Source organism: Candoia aspera, chromosome 8 (assembly GCF_035149785.1).
Source record: "Candoia aspera isolate rCanAsp1 chromosome 8, rCanAsp1.hap2, whole genome shotgun sequence".
Taxonomy (NCBI): domain Eukaryota; kingdom Metazoa; phylum Chordata; class Lepidosauria; order Squamata; family Boidae; genus Candoia; species Candoia aspera.
Window position 1 is genome coordinate 66598824 of NC_086160.1, and position 12557 is coordinate 66611380.

Sequence of the window (12557 nt, forward strand, 5' to 3'; positions counted from 1 at the left end):
CTATGGTGTATTGTATGAATTAAGCCTACCGGGTTCATAACCCAGAATTCAGTTAACTTGGGGCACATTGTGCAAACAAACACTTAAGATGATATTCTCTGCACATATTCCATACACTGAAATATATGATAACCAACACATACACATTTCAAGCAATAAAGTAATTATTATACTGTGAATTAGGGCAGGGAGGAAACTTCCCTCATTAAGGCTGCCAGTTTTCAGCATTTTGAAGGTTGTGATTTTCCCTTGGGAAATAGCCATATCTGTGAAAAAGCATGTATATCAACTATTTACTGACTTGATTTCTGTATTATTCCTCCTATAAATTACTCAAGATCACATACAATACACTTATTATTTACCTGGCTTTGACATTGGAGGGATGGAATAATGCCAGAGGAGTGGCATAATATCTGTGTCTAGTCTACAGTGGTTTCAGGTGTGTCTGCAGGGAAGGGAGTCAAAAACGTCAAGATGGTGGCCACAATCATGCAGTTAGAGAGCCAGTTTGGCCTAGTGGTTAAAGCAACGGGCTAGAAACCAGAAGACTGAGAATTCTAGTCCCACCTTAGGCATGAAGGCTGGCTGGGTGACCTTGGGCCTAGTCTCTCTCAGCCTAACTCACCTCAGGGTGGTTGCTGTGGGGAAAATAGGAGGAGGAAGGAGTATTTGGTATGTTCCCCACCTTGAGTTATTTATAAAAATAATAAAGGCGGGATAGGAAATTAATTAATTAATTGATTGATTGATTGAAAATCTGCCCCTTTTCAACCTGTGTGGCCATCTTGGACTGTTTTGACCCTCTCCCTGTGCACACCCCTGAATGTTTGGATGGGGGCAATAAAGTTCATATTGTGTGGTGGCCTGGGGCATATTCGCATCAACACTTTTATTTCTCTTACCTCCTAGATCAGTTTGAAAAAAAATCTCATTCTCAACTGCAGAGTGAGAAAATGCCAAGAATGTCAATGTGTGGCGCTCCTGAGAAATGTGGCATGTCCAGTTTCAGAGTAAAGATGCCATGCAAAAGCATGAAGTGATACATGCTGTTTTTTGGCTAAGGAAAGATACAACTTTGTAAACTTGCAGGGATTTAGTTGTTGCTGGGAGACAGTAGGCATTTTTTAATCCTTTGTCAGCCCTGTTTTTTTAAACCTCCTTTGGAAAATAATGTTTGGTTGATTTATGCAGCTGCCCAACTTGTAAAAATGACTCTCGGTGACTTACAATTCGGTGACTTACAATAAGAACCATAAAAAACAAACAAACTAAAAATCAAACTCAATGGATACTTGGAACAGGAAATAGAATAACAGAATAAGAAAATAAAAGGATAGTAAAATAACCAAGGCCAGCCATTATATAAACCATTCAGAAACCATTCTCGGCAGGGTCATCTTGAGCTCTGGCCCAAAGCTGGAGGGAAAAACCAGCAATCCAAGGCCTGCAGAAGGTGAGCAGGGTCAGGGCATCTGGACCTTGGGGAAAACGATGTCCCATAGGGCTGGCTTTGAGACAGAGAAAGCACAGTTCCTGGGTCCCACAGGTACCGTTGTTTCATAGAAGGAACCTGAAGCACGCTCACTCTCCCAGATCTCATGGGACAAGTAGAGACAATTGGAGACAGGTGGTCCCACCGACTCTGCCTTGTGCCATGAAGAGTTTTAGAGGTAATAACCAATACTTCAAATTGCAACCAGAAGTCTACAGGGTGCCAATGCAGCTCATGAAGCAGGGGTGTTACATGTGTATACCGAGGTGCACCCAGAACTACTTATGCTACTGCATTCTGGACCAGTTTGTGGCTTCCGATGGTTTTCAAGGGCAACCCCATATAAAGTGCATTGGAATAATCCAAACAGGAGATGACCAGGGCCTGAGTGACTGTGAGCATGGCCTTTTGATCTAAGAACTGGCACAGTGGCCACACAAGGAGGATCTGTGTAAAGGTTCTCCTGACCAGAGCTGCTACCTACTCTTTGAACAGGAACCGAGGATATAAGGCAACTCCTAAACTGTACACCAGTTCTATTCCGGAGAAGTGCAACCCCATCTAGAGTTAAAGGAGGAGAATCCCAGAGCCAGGGGGCCTCAGAACCCCAGATCAGAACGAGGGACCGCAAAACCCACAGTCACTCAGTCTTGCTTGAGTTGAACCAAAGCCTGTTCTTCTCCATCCAGTAGTGCAGGTAGATATTTTGGATCTCTGGCTTTATTAGGCAAGACCCTAAATGAGTTATTTCTCAAGTGTACAATTACTGTATTATCCTCTTCCTCTTCTTCCCTTGAAGTAAGGATGGGCTGCCTTCTGTGATCCATCCACATCATCTGGCTCACCTGGCCAAACCCTTCTAACTCTTTACCCTAAACTTTGCATTTTTCCAAATGGAAAAATCCATGAGAGCCAAAGAGACAGGACACACTAGAGAGAAGTTCACCCCCTCCATCCTCCTGCTGTTTGGGAAAGATGTTCATTGACCTAAACACAATCCCATGTGTCGGCTGTCTAACTGGTCAGAGAATGGGAAAGAGAAAGGCTTTTCTCCCTTCAGTCACACATCCTTATGCCCTCCAAATTTCCAACCCTGATTTAAAAAATAGAAAAGAAACCATCCAAGAATGTGCAATATTCCCTTTCAAACTTATGTAAATCGTAACACCATCATGAAGTTTGGCCTTTTGTTGAAACGGGACACGCAAGACTTCATCCTTCACTGTGTTTTTCCCCCCCGGGGTTGCAAATGTTAGTCATTTCAACTAGTCAAATTAATCAACTTGAGCAGTCAAATTCATTAAGATTCATTAGTCAATCCAGCATTCTGCCTTTCCTGTTTTAGGGCTACTGGTGATTCTGGTTTGCAAGATGTAGTGACTGGAGAAATCAATGTGGAATTACAGTCTAGAGCCATGAGCCATACCTAGCCCTTTAGTGCTGATGGCTAGGAATAAAAAGCCATTTCCAACTACAGTATTCCATCTATTTTGTCAAGCTAGCATAGCTTTTCTCAATTGCATGCCCTACAGATGTGGTGGACTAGAAGCATCATGACTCACAGCCATCACAGCTTTGAATTATAGGAGATACAAAATGACATAAATGGAGGGTAGCGTATTAGGGAAAGCTGGTGTAAGTGATTATCTAGATGCAAACTGTGTTGTTCTTCCTCTCCTAGCTAATGGTTTGGAGTCGGCCAAAGTTGGTTGTCTCCATACCTTCCCACCACTATGATGCGGTTCTCATCTCTCACAGCCTCTCATCTCTCACTGTAAAATTAAAGCCCTTTTACTTGAAGTTCTTCTCAGGACAACTTTCTCTAGTCCTCAATTTATCAACATCAGGACACTGATGTTAGAATCATACAGTATGCTTCACGAGGTCTCCTCCAAAAACAGACATGAATATAGGGAGAGTGTGCAATCAATGCAATTTGCAAGATCTCTCTTGAAGTCACACCGTCCTATCTGTAATGGTTGCCTATTCTAAAACACCATCAAACTCACGAGTGTGAATTCAAAGATATCTGATTTATTAAAGAATAGTATGCAGGATCACAGAGAAAGCTGAGAAAGATGAAAGCGCGCCAAATTCAAACTAACCGCCCCCGGTGCAAATGAAACCCCTCCCCCCGTAGAATCTTCCTAAGTTCACAATCCCAGGTGCTCCTAACGGTTTCTGATGTTCTGCGGGAAAAGTCCTTGAGCAGAGAACATAACCCAAACACATTCCATTGTCCTGATTTCACATGCAGAGCTTGGTACAAGGTCCCACAGCAGCTCCCTCCCAAACAGAAACGTGCGTCAGCGCCATGGCATGTGAAACGTTACGATGTATAAACTACATTGAATCAGTGAACATGACACTATCATTCAACAGAGATGGTAGATGTGGGAGTTACTTTGGAAGCTCGAGTTTCTTAGGACAGAAATGTCAATTATGTCAGGAACCAGCAGATGCCTATGTTTTATGCTTTTTATAAATACACTTATTTTTACAGAAATGCCTGATGTGTTTTTTCTGATCTCTCAGGCCAAATGCTTTCCAGCACTCTGAACAACCCCAAGCACTGAAGATATGGAGGCATGTTCATTTGCATTGTTTCTGTTCCTTTTTTCCCAACTATCTCATCCTTAGATCACTTTTAAACTCACAGCTGCGAAAGTTATCTGGGTAGAAGTACAAAACATATCTCTGCTAATTCTGCTGAACACGTCCTCTCAGATCTGCTGTACCACACCAGCTACGTATTTGGGATTTAGTCAACACCATATTGTGTTCATGTGTGCATTATAGCCTGTTCCATAAAGCAGCTTATAGTAAAACCAAGGGACAAAAGTCAATTATCCAATAAAGTGACTTCAGCAGCTTTAAATATGATAATCTGAATGCTTTCTCCTCTTAGCATCTTGGGTGTTGCAGAACTATGTATATTTCAGAAATACGTGTCTTACAGTTATATGTGAAAACAAGTGGCTCATATTTTTATATGATGACCCAAAAGCCCATCTTACCATTAATTAATATTGCAATTAATTTGGCGGGGTCTGAAAAATATAAATTGCTCAATGAACTTTTATATTGAATATGCTATTTTGCATGGAGAATTTACGTAGAAATTAATAAAAATAGTCTTATCTCACCCATCATGTTTTGTGTGTTTCAAATGTTATTCTGCTCTAAAGAAAAGCAGTACAGGTAGTCCTCGCTTAGCAACCATTCATTTAGTGATGGTTCGGACTTACGACAGTGCTGGAAGAAACGATTTACAACTGATCCTCACACTTAGGACTCTCGCAGGGTCCCTGCGGTCATGTGATCATGATTTGGGAACTTGGCAACCAGCATTTATGACTGTCACAGCATCCCATGGTCGCTCGATTGCCATTTTTTACCTTCCTGGCTGGCTTCTGGCAAGCAAAATCAATGGGGAACCACATGGTTTGCTTAACGCCTGCAGTGATTTGCTTAATGAGTGCCACAAAAAAAGTTGCAAAATCAGATTGGATTCTCTTAATGACTGCTCAGCTTAACAACTGAAATTCCAGTCCCAATTGTGGTCATTAAGCAAGGACCACCTATAGGTGTTGTTATTTCATTAGGCTAGTATTTCTCAACCGTAGCAATGTTAAGGTATGTGGACTTCAAAGCTGGCTGGGGAATTCTGGGAGTTGAAGTCCACCCACCTTAATGTTGCTATGGTCGAGAAACACCGCTTTAGGCTGTTTTTATGGTGTGCTGGTTATTTGTTAATCTAAGTGCTAAGATTTTCATCTTCGTACACAGGACGAGGCAGGACAATATGGAGAAGACTTTGATTTTTGTACTGTAATTCCACACATCACATAAATTGCTGCAAATGACACGTTCAACCATTGCCCTGATTTTCTATCAACATAATGGAAAGACTGAACAATACAGTTCTGTGGTTTTTATTTTATTTTCCTTCAAGTCAGTGTTAACTCTTGATGACTGCCTGCACTAGTCCCTGCAGTTTTTTCTAGTTTTGTTTCATCTTATTTTGAGCTACTTCCTTCAAGAGAGGCAACATTATGCAAAGTGCAAGAAGAGTGAGAAATAGCAAGCCAACTTGTACTTATATTTGCTGCAAAGGAAATTGTAAGCTGTTTCTCCTTCTTTCTTTCTTTCTTTCTTTCTTTCTTTCTTTCTTTCTTTCTTTCTTTCTTTCTTTCTTCTTTTTTACTCTCTCTTTGTTTGTGTTAGTTTTTATGTTCTTTGTAAAACTTTTAATAAAATTTATTTTTAAAAAAGAAGCCAAATAAACTAAGATTAAAAAAAAAGAAAAAAGCAAGTAGAGTTAAACCTAGTTTACACCAGTACAGTTCACTACCCATCTCCGCATCTTTCTGTCCTTGCAAGCCATCCTTGCTACCACCCTGATCCTATCCCAGTTTAGATGCTGGCTTTTGTTCTTTAAACCTCCCTCTGTCTTGTTGAGGATCTCATCAACTCCATCCAACCATCTCCTTCCTATTCACACATTAATTCTACCTTCATCTGGCCATTGTGCAATTTGATCCACATTCTTTCTATCTCTCTTTTTATTTATTTATTTATTTATATTGTTTGTGCCTTCGAGTCAGTTTTTGACTCCTGGTGACTGCCTGAACTAGTCCCTGCAGTTTGCTTACCAACATTTTCAGAAGTGGTTTGCCATTGCCTCCTTCCTGGGGCTGAGAGAGAGTGACTGGCTCCAGGTTACCCAGCTGGCTTAGTGCCTAAAGCAGGACTAGAACGCACAGCATCCCAGTTCCTAGGGACCAAACTAGTTCTAAATGATTCTGTGCAGGAAAATTTTAATGGGTTGTTTAACAACCAAATCCTTTTCACCTATCTATTGTAATACATCGTTTTGTAATACGTTAGTTTTTTCTAGTTTTGTTTCATCTTATTTTAAGCTATTTCCTTCAAAAGAGGAAGGGGCTGGGAGAGAGGGACTGGCCCAAGGTCATCCAGCTGGCTTTGTGCCTAAGGCAGGACTAGAACTCACAGTCTCCCGGTTTCTAGCCTGGTGCCTTAACCACTACACCTAATGGGCTTTGTTCTCTCTATATGGCCAAACTGTAATCTACACTAATATTTATTCATCCCTTTATCTCTTCTTGCTTTACCACACCTATTTCTTAAGTGTCTTATTCCCTCTGCATTCAACTTACTTTCATATTTCTCCTGACATACAGTAGTTAACTCTCACTTCCATATAACAGAGTAGGCAGAAACACGCTCTTATGCAAGTCATGCTCACTTCTTTTGACAAACCCTCCTTCTGCAGAGTACTTTCTTTCAGCATTTGCAGGACTTAAATCTTCTCAATCTATTTCCCCATTTTTAGTAAACATGGGGCTATTGTTCGTTTTATGCCTGGGGTTAAAATCTCGTGTCCAAAAAGTTTTTGCTCCACTTTGAATATAATTGGTTGGTGTGATATCCTTGTGTGATTGTGGCATGGGTACATAAATTTGCAGAGGTAACTGTCGATCGGTAACCCTGACCCATTTGCTGGCAGGAAAAGCACAGACAGCCAAATTAAGCAGACAATCAATTAGTGTGTGAAACTCACTGGCGAGCAAATTTTTTGGCCATTTATGTAAAACTTCATTCAGTCCATTTCCTGTGTCAAGAAAAAAAGAACTTGGTCTTGGATAAATTAATTTTAAGAACCATCTTCCTCATTACATCATACAATCTATCTAACATTTGCTGCTAATAATTCAGCTTCTCCATCAAGAATTTGGCATCATCTGCATACAAAAGTACACACGCATTGATGTTCCCAAACAACAAATCTCTAATGTTGCCAGAAGCATTCCTTCTACATTTATTTGTAAATAAGTTAAACAGCTATGGGAAATCAAAACTCCTTGTTTTAGACTGCTGGTGTTTACAGAAGAAAGGATCATTGGAGTGCAAAGTACATGAACACACACAGTAAGAAAGAGATGTATATTTCACTGTAAACAGCAGAGGGTCAATGTTACTAAAACTCTGCTCTCTTTCTGTCAAGTGTTTTCTACTTTCTACAGCTGTAGTAACGGGAAGTGACAGTTACATTTTTATTTTCCACAGTAATGTTTGAGTGGTTGAGACACCACTTTAACTTGTTCCTATGGCTGCTTTGCATTTTTTCTGCTTAGTTCCGCATTTGATTTTCTACAAAGAGATTATGATTGAAAGTCTATCGAACTGAGTACTAAAGTGCAATCTCTAAAGCAGTGTTCTTTTCAACCTGGGCAACTTTAAGATGTGTAGACTTCAACTCCCAGAATTCCCCAGCCAGCATGCTAGCCTGGGAATTCTGGGAGTTGAAGTCCACACATCTTAGAGTTATCAAGGTTGACAAACACTGTTCTAAAGTCATTGCTCTGACTTAAACGAAGATGCTTTCTGAATTTGTAATAGACCTATGAAATATGCACTTCTCTCCACAGATGGATCTAATCCTATAAGGTAAAGGTAAAAGTTTCCCTTGACATTAAGGCCAGTCGTGTCTGACTCTAGGGGGCGGTGCTCATCTCCGTTTCAAAGCCGAAGAGCCGGCGTTTGTCCGTAGACACTTCTGTGGTCATGTGGCCAGCATGACTACACGGAGCGCCGTTACCTGCCCGCCGAAGCGGTACCTATTCATCTACTCACATTGGCATGTTTTCGAACTGCTAGGTTGGCAGGAGCTGGGACTAGCAACGGGAGCTCACCCCGTCAGGCGGATTCGAACCGCCGACCTTCAGATCGGCAAGCTCAGCAGCTCAGCGGTTTAACCCGCATCCCTTTTTTTTCTCTCTCTCTCACCCTGCCCACTACTGTCAATTGTCTAAAGCTGTTTTAGAGGATTAACAATGGCACTTCCCCATTCTGACATGATTACAATGTTAGATATTATAGAACGGTCAGAACATATGGCTTTATACTCTAGTATTTTTGTGCTTTCATGGAGAAGGAACTTCCTTTTCAAGGGACTTCTTGCCTGTGGTACTAATACTACCCCCCCCCCCAAATCTCACCATGGTAGGCTAGTGCTTGCTAATTGCTGGTGAATTCTGGTAGATTTTCCCCTGCTTATTTCACCTAAAACAGTTACAGGGAAGACAGTTAAAATGGCCTATATTGTAGAGAGTAAGGAAGGTGACTTTGATGGAAATACGCAGGAAACATTACCTAGGCAAGAGAGGCCGAAACATATCTATTTAATACCAGAACAATGAGATAGTATTCAGAAGCTTCTCAGGTAGACACCTCCCTAATTCTCTGGAGTATAAGGGGGTGGGGGGGGGGAATACAGTATAATCAGGCTTGCAAGATTCTATTATTATAGCCAAACTCAACTTCCTGTGCAGTTGTTTTCCTGGTCTGGTCTAGCTAATGGGGCTGATGTCTATCAATCTTGGAGACATTTTCTATTAATAGCTTGGAGATGAAAAGGCTAGTTGCCTGGAAAGGTCTTTAAACTCAGTCAAACCATTAGGTCATCAAGTTCATTGTAATCTACATGGAGGATGACAGCAGAATTTCAGGATTCCAAACATCAAGCAGAGTATCTACTCTACCCCTGAGTTATAGCCTTATCAGAGCTAAAAAAAATCAGAGCTAAAAAAAAATCCAGAGCTAAAAGAATCCAGATGATCACTAGAAGGCAGCAATGTGTTAATTTTCTATCTCTAGATCTTGCCATCTAGTAGTGCTTTAGATTTTTGCAATTCAGATGTGGTACAGTAGACATAATGTTTAAAGAGCTCTACGATCAGTTCCAGTCACCTTTCCCCTGTGTGGTATTACAGGAAATGGAAAGTATTTAAAGCAATTGGGACCTTCCTCAACCTTGATTTCCTCTGGATGAGTTGAGGGTATAGCAGGTGCAAGTTGTACCCCTAATGCATCCAAAGAGGACAAGATTGGGGAAGGTTTGTTTAACAAATGTCAGGAGGGTAAGCAATGGTGTCTTCTGCTTCATAAAGATTTACTCTGCACTCTTAACTTTTCTGTGGAAGGTGTGTGTCTTCAAGATACCCATCATCACCAGCTTACCTGTTGGACAAGAAGCAGAAATTAGGGCAAAGAAAGCAAAACTCATCTGTGCTTCCTTGACATTTCTGAACTGTCTCTGAGTGGCACAAAACAATCAGATCCCCCAAAATTGGGGTGTGCATTTTTTCTGTCCTTGACCTTTGAGTAGCTTGCTGGGAGCCACTCCAGAAAAAAGAGGGTTGAGTCAGAAAAAAAGGTTTAATTTGTTTGGTGATTTGCTCTAATCAAATCTAGTAAATATTGACTCTTTACCCAAGTATGTATTATTTTTCCCCTTCTGCAAATTAAAAATTACAGTTAGGCAACAACTTTTGCAAACCTCTGGAGGCTGGGTTCAAAGGTTTGGGAGCATCACATGCAGCTTCAGATCTGCACCCTCGCTCAAGAGTATAACTTGGGGCTAAAACATCAACAAAGCCATCAAGTTGTTTCTAGTAGCAGACGGAAGCTACTGGAGAAGGAAAATTATTCCCTTCCTCTGTCATCTGGTGGTTCTTTTTTGGGTAGATCCTGCTAACAATACAAATTGATACCAAAAGCTTAAAGAACCCCTGCATCCTGAGCGGAAGCTTATCTGGAAATCAATTTTGCTTGACTTGGGCATCTATAACGGGAAGTGGAAGTTGATTTTCATGAGAGAAAGAGATATCTCTGTTTCTGAAAAGCAATCATTAGAATTTAGGACCTGTGGTGTATATATTAAGGCTTGCAGATGAGTTGTATCAAACCCACTCTCTGCTAACAGGTTTTCCTGTTCTGCTGTCTCCATCATGGTCTTTGAGGAACATTTTGCTTCTATTGTTTAGGATGCCAAGTGGCTGTAAATATGAAAGAATGCTTCTGCTGTGGTCCCTCTATGGCAGCCTTTCTCCACCTTTGGACCCTGGAGGAACCCTTGAAATATTTTCCAGGCCTTGGGGAACCCCTGCACGTTCAGGCCCAAATATAGGCCAGAGGGTTCCAAATGATTATATTTGTTTCATGGTTAGGCCTGTATATATGCATTCACAGTGTTCTTAAACTAAAAGTAAAGAATGAAACTTACCTCTTTAATGTGAAGTTGCCCAAATTGGAAATATTTTTTTAAATAAATCGGGATCTCCCAGGGAACCCCTAGTGACCTCTTGCGGAACCTGAGGGTGCCACAGAACCCTGGTTGAGAAACCCTGCTCTATGGCAATGAGGTCCATGTCCCAGACAAAACATGAGATCCCAGTAAGTGGAGTTATCTAGCCTAGGGCTTTGCATACTTCAAGCTTGTGAGATTTTCTTTGACCAAGTCAAGCCAGCTGCAAAATAGAAATTAGAGATGTTGCAGCTACTATGTACAGGTGCTTAGGAGTATTTTTTGTACACAGTGGGTTTTGTGTGTAAGCATCAGGCCAACTCCAGTCTGAGAGGAACCTGCGAAAAACACAGATGGCCCTAACTGACACTGGTGCTAGACTAACTTCTCTAACTCTGATGCCTCCAGAATACCGTGCCATATATAGCTGCTTTGTGGGAAATAAAACAGTTAGTGACTGGATTCAAGCCAATCTGCTATGCCATATTGTGGCATTTTCATTTTTGAGTTAGCATCTTGTGTGCACTTGGCTGTTGGTGTTTGTAAACCATGTCCTATGGCTTGTGAATACTGTGTTAACCCAGTAATTGTGGTTTATTCAATAATCTAGTTCCATAATGGTTTAGCATGCTTGAACCCTACCGGCAAGAATTAAACACACAAATTCATACAGACAACTGTTTACTTGGTACAGAGCTGAGCTTATAGCTTGAGGTATTTTGCACTCACTCTTCAGGAAATGATACTCATTGCCTGCAGTATCTAATTTCAAACAGAGGTACTAGCTGGGAGATGAGATACATCAAAAAAATGGTGCAAGTTTTTAGACAACAATCTGTAAACATTCTATGTATTATAGTACATTTTTATAGATGTGGATGAAAAGGCTGTATTCACACTCAATCTAAATGAGTAATGCTTTTTCTTTTCTCTTTTAACAGGGATTGCTCTGGACAGATTTCTAGACTGTCGTGTCTTGTTTCCCTTGTTCCCTTTGTTGAATTAAGACACATGGGTAAAAGGTGAAAGATGGGAATATTCGAAGACTGTTAGCAACTTCACTTGCAAGGTTTATTTTGGAGAAACTTGTGCGGAATCTCAGTGGCAAAGGCCTTAAGCATGGAACTGCTTTCCAAAACTCAAGTTATCTTAGGAAACAAGGTAGGAGCAACGCACACAAGAGCTGGCTTTATGTGTTGGAAAGTGCAGGGCCCTGCCTGAAAGATGTCCTTACAAGCATCCTTTTCCCCAATATTCTATTTTAAATTGGAAAGTTTGAGAGCCGGTTTGGCTAAGAAGCTGGGCTAGAAACGGGAAAACCACGAGTTCCAGTTCTCCGTCACTCTCTCAGCCTAACCTACATCATAGGGTGGTTCTTGTGAAGAGAATAGGAGGCAGGAACATTACATATATGTGCCTTGAGTTGACCATAAAGTTGGGATAAAAATAAAATAAAGTGTCCTATATTGTTAAGCCTTCATCTTGAATATGCAATTTTGTACTAGAGACCATTTAGAAACTCTTGGTCATGTTACTTGAAATGTACATTTCCACTATGCTCCAAAAGTCACACGTCTTGCCATTCCGGAGATCAATACCCAGGCCAGGTTCAGCAGTTACTAGTATTGTGCCTTCAGTCCATGTAGTGTGTTTATGGAATAACAAAAAGTCGTAGGGATGTGGCCATACACAAAAACCTATTGACTAATCTATGAAAGGAACAAATGGAAGAAAGGCAATAGAGGGAAAAAGAAATGTCTTCCTTGGGTGCTTATCAAGAAAAATATTTTGCTAATAACCGTCTTGTATGTATTAGAGTGACACTTGCAAGGAAAAGCAATAGCATTTTTCCCACCCTTTATGGTCTGAATTCTAATTTAGCCCACTGTAGTGTTCTGTAGATGTTAAAAGCATACATTATCTCTAAACTATGTGAGATGTTAAGATGTAGTT